Source organism: Tauraco erythrolophus, chromosome 3 (assembly GCF_009769465.1).
Source record: "Tauraco erythrolophus isolate bTauEry1 chromosome 3, bTauEry1.pri, whole genome shotgun sequence".
NCBI classification, from domain to species: domain Eukaryota; kingdom Metazoa; phylum Chordata; class Aves; order Musophagiformes; family Musophagidae; genus Tauraco; species Tauraco erythrolophus.
The window spans coordinates 28,584,638-28,604,556 of NC_141467.1; positions in this window are offsets into that span (position 1 = coordinate 28,584,638).

The window sequence follows — 19,919 nt, forward strand, 5'->3', positions numbered from 1 at the left end:
AAGATCGTCACTTTTCTCTTTCTCCTTAGACAGACACATGTGATCAGAAGTTCAGTGGTGGGAAGATCACATTACTCTTAATCTTATTCTAACTAACAATTTTATTTATAAAGCACATTCCTGGCAACTTTTAATTGAGGCTGTACAACTAAAATATGATGCAATGGAAAGTAGTTCAGACTCTGCTAAGGCAGCTTTGAATGCAAAAGTACCTTAGAAAGACAGAACATAATCAAAATCTCACTTAAATACAAGTTAGGAACTTGCAAATGTAATTATTGGCTATGCATGAAGAACTTTCTGCCAATGTTAAGTTCAAATCAGGGAGAATTTGGTAGTTTGTACACACAAACCTGCACATGAATACTCCAGGATTCAGGCTGAATTGTTGGTGTAGCACCACCTGCACTGCTGCTTGTCAATGTGGATTTTTCATAGCAAACGTGATGGAAATGTCAAAGTACAGCCTGAAATTAGAGCAGTTTCAACTGAAAACATATTTCAAAGAGTATCACAGTAGTTTATATCAATTCATGTGTCTTTCACAAAATAAACTGATGAAATACAGGTGTTGTAAAAAGTCAGAAATTATTAGCTTTATTTTAAATGGCAGTTTGAATTGATTTTCTATATTGCTTTTTTTCACCACACCACCTGATAGGAAAATAGATACCTACCTGAACTAAATTAACAGGTGAATTCCTGTTTATCCATTTTTAAGATGTTTAAATAGACATACACAGAGTATTCATCATTTAAACGCAGTTCATGCTCTCTCTTACTGCGTACATACATGAAATTCATATTCCCCTCCCCATATCCCCTTCAACTTTGCCATGAACTGGTTATGCTCATTACAAGACTTTTAACACCAGTTGTGAGGAGACTTCAAGATGTCAGATTTTAAAAGTAGACTTTTTCCCTCAGTGCTTTCTCATTCAGAGCTTGTGTGGATGTCAGGTCTGTAAGACTGAGGATTTTAGAGCAAAATGACATTCATAGAGGGATTCTTTTGTAAAATCTGTGTTTATCTGAGATAGGAGATCTGTATTTATGTTCACATTCAAAGCAAAATGGTATAAAGCTACCTGAGTGAGACAATAAGATGTATCGCTAGAATTGCCAATCAGTAGATAAGTTATTGAGCAAGCTGGCCTATACTCTGCTGACTCACACTTAGGAGAACTTGAGGAAATGGTAGCTAATAAGCCAATATGTGGTAGAAACCTCGATGTAAGACCCTGGTCACAATTACCTCTAATTTAATTTTTATGATAGCGTGTAAACATACGTGTGTCTCATTCTTCTCTGGAAAAAAATGCTTTTTCTTTCAGGTTGATATATATATGAATCAATATTTGGGCCTGTGAATCCCCTTTGAATAGATGACCATTACAGTATTCAGAGACCACTAGGTTGATACGCGCAAAGAAATCAGAATATCTTTCACATATCATTATTTGAACCTTCCTGCCATCAGCTTGTACATCACCTTCTTATCTGCTTTCTCACAGTCTTGAGTATATGAAAACACTTGTTGAATAATTTTCTCTACCAATTTTTTTTTAAATAGAAATCATATTTCCTATTCGCATAGGCATATGTTATTTGATGTAAAATATGTAGAGGTATTTTCTACTTTTCAGATTTTTTATTATACACGGACTAAAGAGTCTGTTTTCTACTTTGATTTTCCTTTCCGGGAATAAAGTTATGGTAGTTATATGCAATATATTTTAACATGACCAGTAGAGCCATAGGTAGACTCTTGCAAATGCAGGCAAAGACTAAGAAGTGATCATCTTCCTTTCGCATGTGTATTAGGTGAGCTGCATTGCTACCTAACTTCATACAGCAGCCAGCTGTCCTAACTGTTTAGGCTTAAAGCTGACTCTTGATTAAAAATATTTTCATTTTCATTTGGTTTCAGGAGCGTGCTTAAAAATTGTATCTGTTTTAACAGTAAAGAAAAACAGTTAATGCAATTTGTTAGCTAAGGATTTGTCTGACAGTGCCCAACATGTAACACTTCTGAAATCATCCAGGCAAGTTGTTGCTGGAAAAGATACTGATCTGGAAAGCCTTTTTCTTTTAATCTGCAAATTATCTTGCTCTATAACAATAGATATCCTGTTTTACATACAAAGTAGAACCACACTGTCTCCAAACAAGAAATGATCTTCAGAAGATCACAGCATTGCTTGAAGCTTTGTGTTTCAAGGGAAAGACAAAGTTAGATAGGCCAACCTCAGTGACTGTGTGAAACAAGTGCATAAAAGATTGTGAAAACCTCTCCTCTTTGGTCTCTTTTGGAGGTGAACATTGACAACCCATGATTCAACTATTGTAAATTTTATGATCGAAGTCCCACTTGTTGATGTTTTTGCTTGTAGCTTCCTACTGGACAGGGTTGTGGGCAAATGTCACAAGGTATTAACAGTGATGGGGAAGAGAAGCAGTTTTTGCCTTCTCGGTTGTAGGGCTCAACCTTGAAAAAGTATTGAAAAAAATCTTGAAAACCAGAAATCCAACAGAAAAAGCCCTCTAACTCTTCATATTAATACAGTTCATGATTTCTAATCCAACACCAGAGCCCCAGAAAGAGAATCAGGCCCCAATGGCACATTGACATTTGCAGAGAGAGAGAAAGGAGAGTACTACTCAAGGAAACTTATCTAGCATAATTTGAAAGGTTGCTGATCAAGAAGAGAATAGGATGTTTATCTATTTCTCGGTCATTTATTTACTGAATATTAGAAATGGGATGTGATAGCTTTTAATTCTCTGCATGTTATGCACTCCCACACTGATAAATGATGTGACATTTGGAGCTGATGCTGAGTCCTTCATAATATAGCAGACCTTTGAGTTCTTGGGGCAGTGTTCTTCCAAGAGTCTCTTTGATTATCTTCCTATCACTGTCTAAGTTGATAGAGCTGCAAATGTTATTGCTAGTCATAAAATTATCCAACCACAATGTCTGTCTACATGACCTGCAGTGGTTGTGAATGCCACAAATTGATTATGCACTGTGTAAAGAAGACTTATCTTTTCATTCCTTCTAACTTTATTGCCCTTAATTTAATTAACTGTTGCCACATGCTACAGGTTAAAAAGAGAGGCTAATATGTTCCTATTGTACAGCTTCAAATTCAGAGCATCTCTGACAAGTCTCCTATTGCTCCTAACCTTTTCAGGCAAAAAGAGTGCTACCTATTTAATTTCTTTCTTTATGTGTTTAATCTTTTTCCTATTTCTGCCTCAATCTTTCTTCCAACCCCTTCTACTTCCTGCTTACTCTTCTTATTGCCTGGCTATGCTATTCTTCTGTCTCTAGCCAGCTTTCTTTCTGATATGTAAACATATCAGCTATTCCCAATAAGAATTAGAGAATTAGGTTCAAGTGCATCCTTACCGATACAGACTTTGCCTGATGACTTAATAATGTTGTTCAGAATTGTTTCCACATGAGGCTCAGTAATAATTCTTGAAATGTTCTAGTTCGAAATAACAGCATTTATGCCATCTATATTTTTAAGCACAGAAGAGACAGTAAGGTCTTATAAGTGGCTCATGGCCAAACTGAGGAATGACAGCGACATAGGAGTTACTGTTGCATTTGGTCAACAGAAGGAGAAAAACAGTGAGATCCCGTGAACATACTCAGTGATTGATCTGGCCCCATTCAACCAGACTACTGAATGTGATTATGTCTATACGTGTATGTTGAAAAAATGAGTAAGTAGCCAATTCTGCAACATTAGCACATCAGGTGCCCTGTGGTGATGAGTTTCATATCACTTTGTGTATGGAAGATGTTTCTAAGGACTGGACAGGAGAGCCCTGCTTCACAATACAGGTGCAGGAAACTGCTCCTAAGACCTTTCTTCTGTGTACGCCTCCCTGTCTCCATCCACTGTGTCAGACTGAAACAATCCACAATATACATCTTGAAAACCTGTACCTTCAATACCATTGTCCTTGAGGTATACTTTTACAGGGAAAGTGCTCTATAAAAGCTAAAATACAGATTTTCTGTAAAGAGATATTTTTACTTCAGTATCTGCAGTACTCGCACAGTTTTTTCTATTCTCAGGACCAGCGCAGAGGTAACGTTACCCATTCATCACAGATATGCAAAGTCTTGAAGGGATCTGCTCTACCTCAGTATTTCTTAGCATCGGAAAATTGCAGCTGTCTACTTACTGGCATTGCAATTTTTATTTTTTTTTCCTGTATAAAGTGTGTTTTACTAGTGAGCGGAATAGAGTGCATTAATGTATACTTCGCTGCTTTTACTGTGATTATAGAGAAGCTGAGATTTTATTACTGCATATCGTTTATCAGAAAGTTTTCCCACGGCTGTGAGAAGCAAGTCACTCCTGACTCAGGGGGAAGAGCACCACCTACCGCACCTCCAGAACCGCTCCTCCAGCGGAGAGGGGCTTCTTAAAGAGCTCACAGAGCTGACCTAGACCAGATGTGTATTAGCCACTAAAGAATATAAAATCTCAGCACTTGGTGATATAGGAGTAGGCTGTTTAGCAGCTAAAAATAAGTAACATGTTCAGTTAAGAGCAGTAGGATAAATGAGGTCGTCTGAAAGAAATTTCTCACCAAGAAAACCGGACTGAAGGATCCTTCCCATTTGTGTCAGGAATAACAGAGGACTCACAAGATGTCACCAGGTAATTGCAAATGCTTTTTCACCCCAGTTTTAAAAGTATGTTTCCATTAAAATAGAATTAACAAGACCAGATAAATATATGTATGAGCAGTTAATGGTGTCTTCCTGGGTAGAATGACACGTGCAGTCAATGTTAAACCAGTACAGAATGCTATTGAAATAAAGGAGTACGACACAATGTGAAACTCACTTCAGTCATCATGGCTGGCAGGAACAAGAGTATGTGTCATTATGTTTATGTGTGTAGGCACAGCCAAACTCTACTAATTCGTAGTGTTCACTGGCAGTGGCAGATTCCTTATTCTGTTACATGGAGGTATCTGTCATTAGACTCCAGTACAACGGAGCTGCATTAGCTGCCTATTTGTTCTGAAGGTGCAAATTTCAGGTATGAACCCTGAAAATGAATTGGCTGGCCTCTAGGAAAGTCCTCTCAAAAGCTTTCAGATAAGGACCCTCTAAGATCCTTGCTGAATCCAGTCGTTCTGAGAATAATCAAAAGAATGAAAAATACATCTTCAGATTTCAATTCCCTGGGCTGTCCATTTTGATGTTGGGCATACAAAAATGCCTTCAAGGTAAGAATTGCAATTACAGAGCTAACAAGCCCCAGTGTACATCCTGTTCAGGGAATGCTGCAAAATTTTAAGTAATAGAAGTTCAAAATCAAAGTTATTATCCCATCATTATCCACACTATAATGTTCCCTTGCCAACAATAAGCCAAGATATTTTAAAAGACTATGCCTAGAGTAATATAAACAGGACACTTTTTATGGATATATAAAAGCGAAATCCACTGAAAGGACTTCAATAACAACAGTAATATACACTTGAATCATGCTCTGTCTTTATTTCAAAGGTAGTTTGTGGAACTGAGAAGTAGCAATGAGACCTCCCAGTGAAATTTAAGTTGAACATATTGTATGTTTCATGTAAACTTTGAGAAATTCAGATCACAAGAGAACCTTCCTAGTGATATATAAAAGATGCAAATTAGAGACCAGATGTTTGTCTGGTCTTACTGGATGAGATGAGAATTTTACCCTATCTATCTTTTCACAAACTGGTATTACACACTAGCCTTGCTCCTACTTCTCAAGAGTAAATTATGTTGTTGGAAAATATATATGGCACATCTATATGTAAAGTAGCTATATAAGGGATTCCTGCAGGTACAAGGCTATTCACTTTTTTTTTTTAAACAAAGTATTTAGTTTGGTGATGACAGATTTTGAGAGTTATTAAGGTGGGGGTGGTTCAATTTTGCATGAGGGATGCTATTAGGATGGCTGGTAGTAGATGACAAAGGATTGCTTAATTTTCAGAGAACTATTTAAATTATTATTTTGGCCCTCAAGCCTGACAGATGCATGCTTAAGGGAGAAAAAAATCAATTATTAGTAATAATCTCAATCATGCTAAGAGAAATAGCAACAGAAACAGGATCCAAAAAGCGCTGCATAGGGACATAGTAAGCCGAAAGAAAGAATGTAATATGTGTCTTGATATATGCAATTGCATCCCAACTACATTGTGGAGGTAGCAGCATGACAAATTGTGTTCATCATGTGTTATTGATTGTTTCTCCTGTCCTCTGTTCACTAATTCATCTCAGCCATGACCACTTTCAACATTTCAAAATCTAGATCAGCTTTCCAGGGCCATGCAGAGAGGTAATATTAGCAGTAAAAACAAAACCAACACCCCAAAAACCTCAATTTTCTTTCAGTTAAGATTTCAAGAATTCTGGGCTCAGCACTATTTTGAGCTCTCAGGAAAGTGCATAATGGACAATAGAAAGTTAAATGCCTTGATAAGACTAGTATTAAAGGGAAAGAGTATTTCTCTGAATTTGAAAGAGGAAAATAAGGCTGTTTACCCATAGCTTAGAGAAATAAAGGTTGTTTGACTTCTTCTTCAGACAAGGGATGTATTGGATAAGAATTGTCTTTCTGAGACTCTATGCTTTTTTGTCTCTTTCGATCTCGAAGTTACCCAGTATATCTGTAGGAGGCTATAACTTCTGTCCTTATCCAACCAATCTGCATTGTGCAAGCTAAACTGCACCTCTTCTTACTCATTGTGGATTCAGGAAGCCAGACTTAGGGTTACACTTCTGTCGTGGTTTAGCCCCAGCTGGGAACTAGGCATCACGTAGCTACTCATTCACTCCTCCCCACCCATCCCATGGGATGGAGGGGAGAAAATATAACAAAATGCCTGAAGGTCAACGTAAGAACAGAGAGGGATCACCCACCAACCATGGCCCTGGGCAAAACAGACTTGACCTGGGGACAAATCAATTTAATTTGTTAACAGTTCATTCAGAGAGGATAATGAGAAACAAAGCCAGATCTTAAAAACACCTTCCGTCCACTTCTCCCTTTTTCCTGACTCTACCTCCTCCCCTGCAGCAGCACAGGGGGATGGGGAATGGGGGTTGTGGCCAGTCTGACACACGTTGTTTCTGCCACTCCTTCCTCTTCCTCTGTACACTCTTCCCCTACTCCAGTATGGAGTCCTTTCCAATGGGAGATGGTCCTCTACAAACTCCTTCTGGCGCAGCCACTCACTTCAGCATGGGGTCCTCCACAGGCTGCATGTGGATCTCTGCTCCACTGTTAATCTCCACAGGTGGCAGGGGATTTGTTTGCTGTCTCACCACAGGCTGCAGCGGAATCAGCTCTGGCACACCTCCTCCCGCTCCATCTTCACTGACCTGGTGTCTGTAGGGTTGTTTCTCTCAGATCTCACTCCTCTCTCCTCTGCAGCTGTGCTGGGCCCGATCGGCCGAATGAACATTGGTGGTCCTGACAGGACGAATTCCGCTCAGCGGGAGTCCCAGGAGCAGGGCACTTAGGAGCGCTTCAAGCTGGCCGGAGGCAGATCCCACTTGTAGCCAGGAAAGCTTCTAACAGCTCCTTACAGAGGCTGTCCCTGTAGCCCCTGTCTCACTTCCAAAGCCCCAACACATAAAGACAGCACAATTTCATAGAGCTCACTTTCCAGCAGCTGGGCTGACTTTGGTACCATACATGGTGTGTCATACTGGAGCCAACAGTAGATGTTTGGTGCTTGACTTTCTAAATTATTTTGTTGGAACCACTGAAACACTGTTGACAGCATCTTGTATCAAAGGAGGTATGTCTATGGTCTAACTTTCACTTTCTGCATAGGCGATGACAAACTCTTCCCATTGGTATAAATCTGTGCCTTGGCCACTTCAAAGCCGACTCTGAGATCCATGTCTCAGACCAGAGAAGTTCGCTACATAGACAAACTTTTTCATAAAAAAGATGTTTGCAGCTCTCCATTACCCATGAGTAGGACAGGAAAAATGCTTTAATCGGTCAGGTCATGGTAAGGATTATGGAGGGAGCTGGTACCAACTCAGCACTTCAGTTTGCTACTGGGTTGAAAGAAAATTGTGAATTAAGTCAGTTTTCTGGATCTAGCTTCTTGTATCAGCACTCTTATCCTCAAAACATATGTATTGTTCCTGTTGAACTTCACTTGCAAATGAGGTTCAACTCAATCAGTACAATGAACAGGGAGCCTTGGGGTCAGCCTCCTCACTCCAGGTGGCACGAGGGAAGAGCCTGGTAGTTTGGCTGCATATAGTAGGAAGGATCACTACTTTTCCGTGCATCTCATCTGTAAGCATGAGTAGCAGCAAGCATGAATTCCCAGACCTCTAGAGTAGTTGAAGAAGGACAGTAAGGTTATTTTTCAGCCTCCTTAGCAGTCTCCTATCTTAGCAGTCCCTTATCCTGGGCAGTTATCCGCTTGTTTATGTCAAGAATTGGACTTCCCTTGTAATTTGCTTGCTATCTGAATAATCTGCTTTTAGGTCGGCAAAGTATTTAAATTATGGAGCTAGTACTGAATATCTGAGCAGTGTTTTTATGACTTTAAGGGACTAATCAGGTTTTTTAAAGGTAAACATGTAACTTTATGCTTTGCTGGAGCAGGGTCATAGCACTCAATACACTGCAAAATAATTTAAAAATAAAATTAAATTTCATCCATATAAAATGTAACTGAATACACGCTAACACTAGGAATGAATCCAGACCAAAATGCTGTTTCTGAATAACTTTCAGAGGTATTTGAAGGGGTAGATGCAAATTAAACAGGAAAGTACAGCTGTAGTCACAAACCCAAGAAGTTTGCATTTCTATGATCTGAAGAAGGTCAGATCAGCATAAACAGAATTCAGGAGAGGTCTTTGAATTAGGATATTAAATGCACAGATCAGCTTCTCATCCATGTGATAGCAACTCATGTAATATGCTTACAACTTCCAAACATTATTTATGCCATGTTTGCAACTCCCACTTATATCCAGGTCTTTCTTTTGGATATACAAAATAGAGGGAAGTGCATATACATTACAAAGGAAAGTCTATTACATCTCCTTAACACTATATATCGTTTTCTTAATAAGGAGCAAATATTGTTTCAAGTCATTTTAAACTATGAAGTTCTGATTGGAGAGCTTTGAATACTAAGCAACTTCAACCTGGAAAATGAATTTTCTGTGGAACTGAACTTCATTCCCTTTGCCATATGAATCTGCCACACCTTCATCCGAGGAAAGGATTGTATTTTTTATTATTATTACCATTTAACAGTATTTTTATTGATAAAAAATTATTTTTGAACTTTAATTCTCAGATAGGATGTGTAATTTATTGCATGCAGCAAATTGATCTCTGTGCTTCAAGAAATTATTCATAGCGTAAGCATCCAGCATGACTTGATTTGATTCCAAAACAACAAAAAAAAGAAATCATTGCAATCCTGCCCTCCCTTCTTGTTCTCCCACTCAAATGACAATTTACAGTCAAGTCTTAATTATTCCAGTCGCTTAATTCTCCATAGGAATTAAATAATACAATGGAAAAAGGAAGTATAGAAGTAAAGTTATTTGTTTGAATTAGGCAGATCTCTAGACTACTTAGGTTGGCTTTCCTAAATCCTATGCCAGCTGCCATTAGGAAACAGATGAAGAGAACAGGCCAAGCACTTAGCATAACTTAAAAAGCCAAATAAAATTGTAAGTGAAAAGGAAATGGAACTGCTATAAAACACATATTAAGGAAATGTACTTTGGCAGTCCCAAGGGCCAGCTTTCCCCCAACAAGCACACTCCCAGAAACCAACAACAGAAACCACAAACAAACAAAATGAAGCAAAATCCAAGCCCCTCAACTTCCTACAGATGGCAAGTTAGCTGTTATATTGAAATGTGCTGTTTCTACAAACTGCAGGCGCCACAGAATAAGAAGCCCATAAAATTACAGCAGCACAACATTTATGCAGTTTTACAATTATAAATAACCTTAGCAAGATTGTTTTTTTCATTCAGTGTTGTAGCAATGTAATCAGTCAATAGGAGAAAACTTACACAAATCTATTCAGACAAAGGAGACAGAGGACAATCCAGCTCTGATTGTCTAATAAAGATTTTGCAGAAAAATATGATGAAACTTTGAATGTATTTTTATGCTACCTTACATAACACAATTATTATTCAAGAAAAATTAAGAGAAGTACAAAAAGATGTTTCCTGATACAGATATATTTTAAAGATGAAAAAGTTTTGGAAGATTAAGTAAGATTAAGGACACATTTATTAAGGTAGTTAAGCATTCATTTGTGATAAGCGTATTACATGCATGCATAAATACTGAAGAGATGAACAAAAGACCTTAAAAAAACTCATTATGTTGCAATCTTAGGGCAACAGTAAAAAAATCTTCCATCCTATTCCATCTGCCTTTGAGCTTTCTCATCTAAGGTAAGAAACTTAGTCCCCTTTGTAGATGGTTTTTAACATGCCCTACCACAAACTGACCCTGTACTGTATCATGTTCTGTCCTTGACATTTGTGAGTCAAGACCATTTTTTCCCCTAATCTAAAGAAAGTTGAGTACCAATGTGTTTCTACTTGATATATTTTTATCACATTCAGTACAGGAATTTTATCTGTTTGTCCTAAATAGCCCTATTTGTGACCCTGTCTGGAGTGTTTTTTTCCCCTAGAGTGAAGACAGTTTGGCAGGACGAGGAGTTGGCATGATGGAAACTGAATGTTAGCACCAATAATTATCATTGAGAGGTGTTACTTTGATGACAGCTTTCCATTTTCAAAGAGGACAAATCAACTCTGTGACCAGCTGTTCCATTCTGAAACATGGCTCTCATTTTTCCACTTAAGATTTGAATGCTGGAGCATGTGAACTGAAAGCCAATCTCAGTTCTACCGAAGAAGACAAAGTTAGTTCTAAAAAGCCTCTCGACAAAGAGGAACATAAGCGGAGTTTTTCAACTTTACAGAAAAAAAAAATTGTTTTCTTGATAAAATTGTGCTTATTTTTTTATTTTAATTCTCTTTATATAGATCTAACAGTAGGACAGTGCCTCTACGAAACATGTCTGCATTCTTACTTTCCACTTTACTCAAAGGTTAATACTCTGGACACTTCAACTCATGTTAAATTTCTTGAATAATTAGACTAGTGCCAACAACTTCCACTCCCTGTTCTGATTGCAACACTGCAATTAAAACATTGATATTTTCACTGGAGTGTAGAATTACCGCACGTACCCTTTGCCTGTTTTCATAGTATGCTTTTTAAAGGGGAGTAGTGTATAGGTCAAAAGATATGCTTTCATTTCTTCTATGGGATTTACAGTACTCATAATTGTGAGTTACAAAATTATATGTGAACACATATTTCAGGAAGTTCTGAGAATACCTTTGAAAAAATGTATGTGTCTTAGATGTTCATTTAATATATTGACACTAGGATTCTCCAACAGAAATATGTGTTCTTTTTTTTTTATATATATTCCCATTTAGGAGAGGAATGCTCATAACTAATGCAATAAATAGAAGAGGACAAATTACATGTGTATATGCATTCTTTTAATTGTGCATTTTTATTAGTAATACATAACTTTTAATTTGTGTATCTAAACACACACATTGATAATAATGAATTTGAATAAAGCTCAAGAGGGGAAAAAGGAATTTTCACAATAACTTCACAGGAATCGTGCTCTTAAGGTGCCTTGACTCAGATTCTCATAAGCATTTAGGCAGGTAAACTTGAAATGAATTAAATGATTTCCATTTCAGTTGAGGCTTGATGTTTTAGATGCTTTTGAAAGATTACCTCCACCTATATCGTTCACTTGAGTTTACAGTAAATATGATATGTTTGCATCTCATTCTCTTAGCCCACTTTGAAGCTGGTTCTATTTGTAGTGCTATGCACAAGAAAAAAAGTCAAATCAGTTGTGCTCTTTATATATATTTTTAAAGACATAGATTTTCATATGGATGCGCCACTAAGACATATAGATGCTTTAAGGAAAGAAAATAATATGTTGGCTAGTAAACTTTCTGTACCCTTTCATAGACATTTTTGACAGGGTGAATTATTCTCAATCAGAAGTCAAGACATCCATTTTAATTCTACTCAGGTTTCAGTTACTTGGTTTGGCTAGGAAGCCTTTACTGAACCTGAAAATGTTGAGTATTTCATGATTTTGTAGTGAATTAGCAAATTTGGTATTCCAGCAAAAACATGGACAGCCAATGAAGATGGGTGGGAAGGAGGAGTATGGAGTTTGATGTACCCATGCTTTCTGTCCCTTATCACTGTTACTTCTAACTGGCTAATTAAAATCAAGTCTGTAGATTTCTAAAGCAGAAAGTGGGTATCTAATTTCTTAGGCTGCTTGTAGAATTCTACCTTAATTTTTTCTTCTCTGGTGATAATTGCCAAATAAAATAAAAATTCAGAATCACCAGGCTCAGTGTTTTTTCCATTTATAAATAGCTTTCATGTCTTTTGAATACTAACTTTGTTAAAGGAGTTTTTACCTATTTCCCGCTTCTTCTTCCTAATGGATGCAGATCTTATTTGTGTGAAAAAAAAATAAATGGCTCTGGCCAAGGGAATTGGACTCTGGTTCTTAGCAGATTTTGGTCTGTTGCCCAGGACTGGAAATTGATTACCCGAGCACTGTGGAAAACATTCCCAATTAATACAGCGCATAAAGTTTCACTGCAGCAATAAGATACACTGCAAATTCGCTAATCCACTTTGGAAACATCTTGTTGCTGTGAGGGAAGTAACTACTTCTGTCATTATTTTCCATTACTGTATTTGGGTTTTGTATAGAAAAATAGCAGCAACTTGTCTTCTGAAAAATGTCAGAAATGAAGGACAAGTATATACTAATTTCCCTGACATGGAAGCTGTGAGGATGTTTCATCTCTCCAGGGAAACAAAAATGAACAAAAAACATATGCCAGAAAATCCTGTTAATTCATTGCTTAAGAAAAGTTAATTGCTCTGAGAAATCTGGACAAATAAAAAAAAAAAAAAAAAAGAAACCTGCCTGTCAGTATTTGGGTTAATACCTTCATGTAGCTCAGAAAGCTGATACTCTGTTTAGGCAGCATTACACTTCAGGAGGTTCTTTTTCCCAAATCTGCGTCTGAGTCAGTCTTGTGATATCACTCTCATACCAAGGATTGCTGTTCACAGTGAGTAGCGCTGTCATCTCCAGGTTGCCTCATCTGCTGAAAATCCTTGTTGATGTCAGTGGGAGTGCTGGAAGGATAGCCTACTTGCACAACAATGTGCCTTGCCATTTAGTCATTTATATCATGATGAAGCTAGACATATCCAGATTCTTTCCAGCTCAATTTGGTGTTTTCTTTTACATCTCTGTTCCTTAACTATATGGCTCTATTTTGGTAAAGACTAGCTGTGTTTCCTTAATATTAACAAAGAAAAGTTATCATACTAGAGATATTATGAAAACAGCAGCAACAGAAGTAAGAGGATTGAAATATTTGAAGTTTAGTTATTGGATTAACTATTTCAATTATTCGGTGTTTTTTTTTTTCTTTTTTAACTTTTAATAATGAAGAATATTAAGAAAACTAGACACTTCTGCTCTGTGGGTAAACTCAGAATATTACTAGTAATATTTTATTTGGGTGTTTGCAGCAAAGACCTTCTAAAACAATTAACACATGCTCTAAGGTCTTTATCACCATATCTATTCCATTGCACTTTTACATTGAGAAACAAAATTGATTCTGGACTTCATCCAGTCTAATTTTCCAGTAACTTGCAAACAGTATGTGTCTTTGAGCTCCAATGAAAAGTGTTTGAATAGGAAGCAATGCAAGTCATTACCAAGACAAACATTGCCAATGCTTTTCATATGTTCCAAGAGATAAGATGTTGTTCTGCTTTCTCTTTTATAGACTATTGTTAGATTTTGAGTAAGAGGATGATATTGTTTTACTATTTTTTTCTTCTTCTTCTTCTGAAAAACTTAGAGGAAGCTAAAGTCTCTGCAGATATTCCTATTTTATAAGCTTCAACTTCATTGAACAGTACAAATAAACTCCTGCATATCTGATTTCTATCAGTGTTAATGCCTATTAGTGTAGCAGCTAGCCCATTACTCCCTCCTCCATTTTATTTATTTGTTTGTTTCTAAAAACCACACTGAAATGTGGCATAAAAAGCTTTACAACCAAAGGAATTTTTAAAAAATAATCCATTCCTAAAATACATGAACAATTGAAAAACAAAACATAGTGGGGGAGAAGGATGTTGATTTTCTAGTGCTAAATCTATTTAAACAATAATTTTGTATGGTTGTTAAGACAAAACATAGTGGATCAGCTTCAATCTTCTCTGTTAGAAAGATTATATTCAATATTCACTGTATTTGTAATTGGCAAGTTGCTTTTGTGACAGTTTTTGGTTTATGTACAAGGATATTTTCCTGTATGAAACAACAAGGAACAAAAGCAGTAGACTATAACAACCATCTGATGATATTTCTTTGTATTTTACACTTAAGCAGGTTTATAATGTGCACAAGACTTTTCTGATTTTGACATCTAATTTCTTTTAAAATAAAGTGAGGAGGTAAGCACCTGTGCGTTCGTAGTTTGCATAATCATAGCAATGTTACGCACTTCTTTGTACACTGCATAAATGTTTAGTTTTTTAGTTTCAGAATAATTTCTCCCATGTTAAACTTAAGCACATACAGAAACCTTAGTATGTCTGAGTTTCAAATAAGCTATCTGCTTTTCAAATGCTCTGAGGACTCTTTGGGTTAATTTAAGAAAGGTGTAGGTATAATACATTTTGAGAAATACCTATGTCTCATCATTATCTCTTGTATCCCGTTACTGTTCCAAACAGATTAAACTAGCATGTACACTATGATTATTTAAAAGAAAACCTTTTTTTTTTTTTTTTTTGTAAAATCAGATCACAGGAAAATTCATCAACAGTGAAAGCAGAATGAGGAGATCTGAAAAGATGGATGCTCACACAAGGCCACATTCAATTCGGCATAATTTAGCAGGAACATGAGTGTTATTCACCAGCAAATGAGGTGTGCAGTGAGGTGAAAGTCATTGTTTCTGATTTAATGGATTTGCATATTCCAAGGCTAACAGCAGCTGCAGACAGATAAATGGTTTTTAAGAGTAGCAATAGTATGAAACATTCTCAGGAAGCAGTATGCTTCAACTCACTTTCTTTTGGATGAGATCTTGAGTACTTGATGTTCTCCAAGTTAAATGTTTGTTGACTCCTTTTTCTAAAGAAATTAAAAAATTCTTGGTGTTTTGATCAGTGTTTGCTATATTATCTGAAAATAAAATGTATTTAACTCGTTTATTATGTGAGTTGAACACTTGCTGTGTTCAACTGTCTTAATATCAGAATTTTGGGTGCTAACTCTGTTCTGAAGGAGACTATGAATAACTATGGTGTCAAAAAAATAATTTCTTTAATTAGTCACTAACACATAGGTAAGTTTGAAAATTTACTATATAAAAAAATCATGTCTAAGCATGAGTTACCCTTAAAACCCTAATCTCATTCAATAGTATGTAAAAATCGTATTTTATCATTTTGTAATGTTTTCAAGCAAATCCATCTCAACTACTGTGAAAGGTGCTATGAGGTAACCTGTTTGACTTTGCATTGTGGTAGAATTAGGTTGCCCATGCACATCATCTTCTGTCTGTATGTGCGGTACACAAAAGTCTACCACCCTCAAACTCATCCTGCACTGTGGCTGCCACATCCTCTTGAAGACTGATGTTTTATGGGATTTGCTGGATGATCTGCTCTGTGATAACTTTCTAATTTATTTCAAACAAAAATTGCCAGGTTAGCAAAGACCACCTTTGAGACTGTTTAAATTAGCCTGATTTGCTTTGTCTGGAATGGAGCAATCACTTGAAGATACTTGAAAGGACAGTAATTTTCAAGAAGCAGGCGGTTATAAACAACTGAGAAAGGGGCAGGGATGATAGCCATTGATCTGATACCATTTCAACTGGAAGCCCATATGTGTCTCCAGCTTCAGGTTATGCAGAATACATAAATAAGTTGGTCTGTTCCTAAGGTTCTTGATTTCTCTGTCTTTGAGAGTTTTAGAAACTAAGAGATGCAGTTATCAAAGACAGATGATATGAGTAGACTCTGAAATTTCATTAAGTCAAAGGTGTGAAAGATATCTGGACCTTGTATCCCAAACAGACACAGCAGAAAACTTGTGATGGACAGCTCCAGTTAGGACTTGATGAATAATGATTTCACAGAGGGTGTTAGAAGAAAACAAAGTACTTGTGTGGAATTTAATAGAGGATTTGCCATCAAAAAAAAGCTCTTTCTCAGAATGCAGAAACTTTATGCATAAGTTGAAAATTGGCAAAAGAAAAGTTGAGATAGATATTGTAAACTAAAGCTAACAGCCAAAGGTACAGTAAAAAGAGCAAGGAGTGGCAACCTGGGTAGGACTCAAAACTAAACAAGCACTCCTTAGACTTTAGTACAAATGATGATGTTGAACACAGGGGCAAATGTACAGTGACAGATGGGAAAGATGAAACTGTAATGTGGAAAAACTGTGGAAGCAGAACTCATATGATAATTAACATTTCTGAAATCAGGGTAAATTTTGTAAACATCATCTACCATTTTGGAAGAACTCTGGTACGTGAAATCTAGTTTATAAACTTTTTAGGCCAGCCACACACAAAGAGGAAATGGTGCATGTTGTATTTCTATTTAAGAAAGAGTTGTGATGTGTAAGTGGAAGCAATCAAAACAAAGTAGGAGAAGAAATGTTAAAGGAGAACAGCCAATATATTTCAGTAACTTTCCTAAGGCTATTAAACACAGGCATCCCCTAAGCATCAGGAGATTCCTGACTCACAAATCTTGGGAGGTTAGGGCAACAACCTACAGAAGTGTCGCTGCTTCCATGTCCTAATTTTTTACTCTTTCCCAGACACTTGCTTTTGATGACTGTCACTGGAAAGGTCATGAGCTAGATAGGCTTCTGGTCAGACTGTCTACAAGTGTTCTTTAGTTCTGTTGGAAAATAAGGAGAAGTCTTTATAAAAGCTACATTGGAACATATTAATCACCTCTTTTTCCCTGATGAGATAGCAGATTTACTAGTTACAAGACCTAATTCACCTGGATTTTGAATCTATCTTAATATTGTAAAGTAAACAGAGACATTAAGGAAAAAGTAAACAGGAAATGGCCATGGATAAGTTTGAGATCATCTCATGCAGGAGCATCTCATGCTTGGATAGAAGACTTCATCAAGGATGGATCTGGAAGGTAATTTTATTTAATACATCCACTGACAAGCTTAGCACATATATAGGAGTAGGCTAGTGACATTTGATGACAGTAAGGTAGGAAGCTTTATCGCTACAGAGGAAGATTGGAATATTCTACAAGTAGTCTGACCCTGAGAACTGAAGTCACAGCTCTGGATTGAAATGCAATAATGCAGAAAGCAAGGCTGCTCACTTGAGAACTAACAAGAATTTATGCTCTGAATTGGGAGTTCATCAGTTGGAAATGACAGAGGCTAATGATTTGGGTATATCCATCAATCACTAGGAGCTGCAGAAAGCAACTGTGGTTTCTCGTGGCCCTCAAATAGGGGAAATAATTCTACTTGAAACAGGGAAATATTAGTGTAATCATGAAAGGCATTGGTAAGGCATTTCCTGGAAACATAATGTTCAGTTCTCATCCCCCATGCTTAAGAGCGGTGATCACAAAATGAAGCAGGAATGCAAAAAATGTCCAGAAATAATCAGAGAAATGGAGAAACTACTTCATGAGAGGAGAAAAAATGAAGAAATTTTTCTTTATTGTAACAGAAGGTGAATTGGACAGGATATGATCACTCTCCCTGTACAAATATTTTGTTGAAATAAATGTGAGGAGAGAGATCAGTTAACATAACAAAAAAGAAAACTAAAAGTGAATTATTTAAAAAGGGAATCATCCCTTACCATCAGTGATGCTGCATTCTAGATCTACTTTCCAACAAAGAAAAAAGACAAACAGCTTAAGTAATACAAGATAGAACTCAATCTCTGATGAAATGAAAATTTTAGGACTTGGTTACCTGAGATGTCAAGAGACTTGAGTCAGTCCCTCAAGGAGTCTGATCCACAGATTTGTTTCTATGTCAGCAGATGTGTTATGGCTGGAGTAGTCAAACATTTGAAGTGAGATTAGAATGGGACAATATTAGCTCTCTGGAAACCTCAAATCCTTTCATAGCATTTGACTAAAGGTTTTCTGTTAATAATTATAATTTCTTGGCTTAAATGGCTTACATTGAACTGTTCCTTCCAATTTTCTGGAAAACACAGATAACCTCTTGCTGAGTCTTGGGAACAAAACAATCAGGAAAGCAGTGAGAGAAGGCTAAAGAGCAAGCAGCTAACTTGCACCAGCAAAGTATTTTTCTTCACACTTTAATACTACAGCAAATTTCAAGGAAAGATTGTGCAGCCTTGCTCCCACAAGAGTTGTGAAATGACACAGCCATGATCCTGAGAGCTCATCAAGTACTTTCATAGGATGAACAAATTCACAAAAAAAACCCCACAGATAGTTCATGAGTAGGAAAAAATGTGCATAAACTCATTGAATAAATTATTTCCTAGAAATAGGTCCTGGTCATTTAAACACACTGCAGTAAAGTATGTTTTATCTGAGAAATAGGTACTGTATACTACCAACGATTTCAGTACCAAATTCTCTATCTTAAAGTCCCAATGTTGTGCAATTAAAAAGGGACGAACCCAGTTGAAATGCAACATTAATATCCACAGCATTTTAATAGGCTATAAATCCGTTTTGTTTTATGAATCAGATATTTAAGCAAGGACTTTTAATTATTGTTTATACCAAGGAACTGAGAAGAATGAAAGTATTGCTACCTATTGATGCGGCTTTAATGGAGTAACTCCATACAGCATCATTAGTGAATAGACTCAAATTCAGAAGTATTCCATGTTGCCTTGCTTGTTTGTTATTAAGCTTAGCAATAAATGTGAAACAGAAGACAACTTTTTGAATCAAGAAAGATACCACCAGAGCTTTACAACAATTGATTGACTGATTTTGACTGACGCCCTTTATTTATGCAAAGTACAGGTGCAGGTTTCTTCATCCCAGTCACAAGGGCTGTTTATTTATACAAGTGGATGTTCTCTGGAACAGTACTGCCTTTGAAGCTCTCCTATATCATAGCACAGAGGATCTAGGATTTTACAACATTACGTTAGATAATCCTTTCAGGGAAGTTTTAGGCATGTTAAAAAGTTGGATGAATGGCTATTACATTTTCCATCATCATCAAGATTCCTATTTTTCTGTTGAAAATAAGAGGAAAAGAGAGCCTTTGTAGGATCTGATTCCTTTGAGCCCATGTGACTCGAGAAACCATATTTCAATTTTTAAAGCAATTTAGATATCTAAGCTCATTTAAAAATTAAAGAAAAATGACGTTCATATTCTAGGGGTGCAGAGAACGTTTTGGTTTTTTTTTTTTTTTAATTCCAAAGAAATTAAGGGTATTTCTAGCAGGAAAGGTTTCCAGGCTTTGATTCCAGTCCCATTCTTAATAGTATTTCTGGGTTATCATTACTGAAACATGAATGCATAAGATATTTGAAGACCAGGTACCAGAGCTTAAGTCTATCTCTATTTCATCTAAACCACCCAGACACAAACCAACAAACCTGCTGTACTATTTTCTTTTGCGGTCTTTGTATGTGAGCATTTAAAGATTTCAGCTGAAATCAATTGCAGATGGAAATTTCAGTATAATAAGTG